This window comes from Taudactylus pleione, unplaced genomic scaffold (genome assembly GCF_031769625.1).
Source record: "Taudactylus pleione unplaced genomic scaffold, aTauple2 ptg000086l, whole genome shotgun sequence".
In the NCBI taxonomy this organism is placed as follows: Eukaryota; Metazoa; Chordata; class Amphibia; order Anura; family Myobatrachidae; genus Taudactylus; species Taudactylus pleione.
In genome coordinates this window covers 16,123,835-16,127,127 of record NW_028284488.1, presented here as the reverse complement: position 1 = coordinate 16,127,127, position 3,293 = coordinate 16,123,835, and the positions used below count along the sequence as shown (strand labels likewise).

Genomic DNA, 3,293 nt, shown 5'->3' with positions numbered 1-3,293 from the left:
CCCCCTTTACTAAACCCAACATCTTTAATCTTTTTCACTCTATATTTCATATTCACCCATTTATAATCAGGACAATACAATATGTGATTCAATAAGTAGGAACAAATTTCTTCTTTCTTTCATTTATTTATTGATAAATTGATCAATTGAAGATTTTTATTTATTTTTCTGTTTATGCGATTTTTACATTTTAATTAGAATTATTACTTATATATCAGAACATCTCCTTTGGAGTACCAAGGTAGCTTGATTGAATTACAGAAATTTGGATCAGTCACTTTAAGGAGAACACACCCATTTTTAATGAACTACCTATCAGAATGAAACTAATAGTATTTATAACACCAGCTGAAACAACAGGATATGCTCCTTGAGAAAGGCGGAAGCTGAAACGCATTGGAGACTCACAGCATCTACACGAGACAGACAGGAGAAGTCCTATAGGCTTATTCTGACTTATTCTTACAAGCCTCTATCCTTTCATCACACTCATCCGGATCGCGGTCACGTGACTACAGGCAGCGCCTGCATGCGGAAGACAGGAGACGGAGACCGAAGATTGAAGACTGAAGACACCACTAGCTGGCAAGGGACAGGAGCGGCCATCTGGGACAAGCAAGGGGAGGTAAGTGCTATATAGGAGAGGATCAACGGTAGCAAGCTCCGTGAGAGCCCACACCATTACATCCACTCCCTGGACGTGTTTGTGGCCTGCCTCCAGCGTAGTCACTGGTGTTGGTCTGTGATGCCTAGCCCAAGCGCCGGTGTACTGCTCTGTACAGGGGGGTACACATCACTTCTAAGGCCTTCCTCCCACCTGCACACCCAGACCTGAGCCGTACTCCTGCCCTGGGAAGATCACCCCGGGGCCTCATTCTCTCTGAAACCACCATTAACTTTTACCACTCCATTCAGCCAGATAGTGGGACGCCGCATATCTGTCACATTAACATCATTCGGAACTTTCAGTCTGTCTCATATCAACAGAGGAGATTGGTGACCATAGTGATTTGAGCTATTTTATCACCCCATCTCCCATCCACAACCCCTCACCTCAATTACATTGTTTGCATATATTGCGATTTATGCAGAGTCTACATTGACTTGATCATTCTAGTGCTTTGCAATTATAGTTCCTGATTTTATGTTTTCTATATATGTTTATGTACTTATTGAATACTGTGGATTAAGTAAAACAATTTTTTTTTCCATTGTTGATATATCAGTGTGTATTTAGTACCTATAAGTTTGATCATAATTAGACAGCAACATCACAAGGTGTAGTGCTTCAGCACTCTCATAAAAATATAGTTCAGTAGTGTGCAACTTGTCGTCTTTAGCAATGTGCTCCTTCCTTTTTCTGTTCTTTGTTATAAAGCAATTAATAAGACTGAATATGAACAGCCATAGTCCATGTCATGTGACCTCCTCTGCACAACACAGGAGAGCAACACAACATATCCAGTCCAGGGGTGAAGCTAGGCTTTCTTTCACCCAGTGAATAAAATATTCTTGGCATCCCCCCTAACCCCAATCTAATACCTGCCACCAAGGCCACAACTCTCATTTTCACTCCTCCAACAGTACCAAGTTGTCTAAATATAAGATCTGCATTCTGTACTTATGTAACCAGAATGTTTAAGTTGCCCGATCAGGATTATTCTTTTGTAAGTATTGTGGTGTTTAGAACATATCTATATAAAGTATTTACACTAAAGCATACATAAGAACTTATCCTTTAATTTTAGTACACAATTTTTTCAAAGCAATAAAGATATATTATTTTTCATATATATATCTACAAAAGTACTGTTCATTCTAAATGGACTGGATTTCACAAAGCGAGTTCATCTTTTACTGCAGCAATGCATCTTTCCAGCTGTGACCATTATATATATATATATATATATATATATATAGATATATATATATATATATATTGGCACAATCTAGAGGAAGTGGATTCTGTATGCGTCGATATGCCGACGCCTGTCATTAGACACACGCCGGGAGACCGACGCCCGGGACCCAGGATCCCATTCAAAGGGACGCCGGGCACCGAGCACGGATAGCCGTGGGGGGGAGGGTTAGATTTAGGGCTCCCGGGGGGGACTTAGGGTTAGGCTAGGCAAAGGCAGGTTAATGTTAGGCACCCCCAGGGGGAGGTTAGGGTCACCCAAATCTGCTTCCTAATTTTGCACAGGATTGCACTATTCCTGCTGTTGCTGTAAGACTACAATCTCTACAAAGTAATCTTGAGGTGTTAATAGAAACATTGCATCAAGCCCAGGACAGTCATAAGAGAATTGCTGATAGGCACCGTAAAGCTGCACCAGTTTTTAAGATTGGAGTCAAAGTCTGGCTCTCTACACGAAATCTGAAAATTAGCGTGCCTACTCCAAAACTAGGGTCAAAATTCATAGGCCAATTTAAGATTTTAGCTCAGGTCAATCCAGTTTCCTTTAGGCTTGAACTCCCAGAGTCCATGAAGATTCATCCAGTTTTTCACAGCTCCCTGTTGAAACTGGTCATGCCAAATCCATTTCCTGGATGCATCTTACCTACCCCAGATCCTGCCTGGGTTAATGAACATGAGGAATTTTTGGCAGAAGGAATTCTGGATTCATGCATTTATCGAAACAAGCTTCAATATTTGATAAAATGGCACGGGTATGGCCCAGAAGACAATTCATAGGAATCAAAAGAGAATGTTTATGCCCCTCAATTACATGAATTCCATCAGAGTTATCCAGAAAAACCTGGCAAATCACTGTTGTTGAAGAGGAGAATACTATTAGGAATTGTATCTGATTATCACACCTCTGACCACAAGAATTCACTATTTGTTCCTGATTTGCCCTTAACCAAGATGGCCAGTGTTATCTCAGTGTACTCCATCTTGGATCCTGTTTCCTGTTTGGACCTATAAATAGGCATTTCCTGATTTAAACCATGCTTGAGTGTTCTACTTGCTCAGCTCCTGTTACTTGTTACTTGTTCCTGCATACTTGTTTTACCTGTGATTACCCCCTGGTGTACCAAAATTGGCATACATCTGACTACCTGCTTGGATACTGACCAGATCTACATCTACCGGTTCAGCTCATGAAAAACCATCTGGATATTACATTTCGAGATTTGGTACATGAAGAAACACTCACAAATTGAATAAAGAAACCATATGACTTCGAATGAACCACCTTGGTTGTTTTAATATGGACTATTCTATATGCATATCAAATTGAATATGTTGGATTGTTTTATTATAATGTGTTAGTGCCCTCAAGTATCTA

The 3,293-nt window shown here is 40.3% G+C and overlaps 1 pseudogene; it reads left to right on the top strand.

Annotated features, from left to right (window-relative positions):
* The first annotated feature begins 529 nt into the window (after positions 1 to 529).
* On the top strand, positions 530 to 2,929 carry LOC148529189 (uncharacterized; annotated as a pseudogene).
* The last annotated feature ends 364 nt before the right edge of the window (positions 2,930 to 3,293 follow it).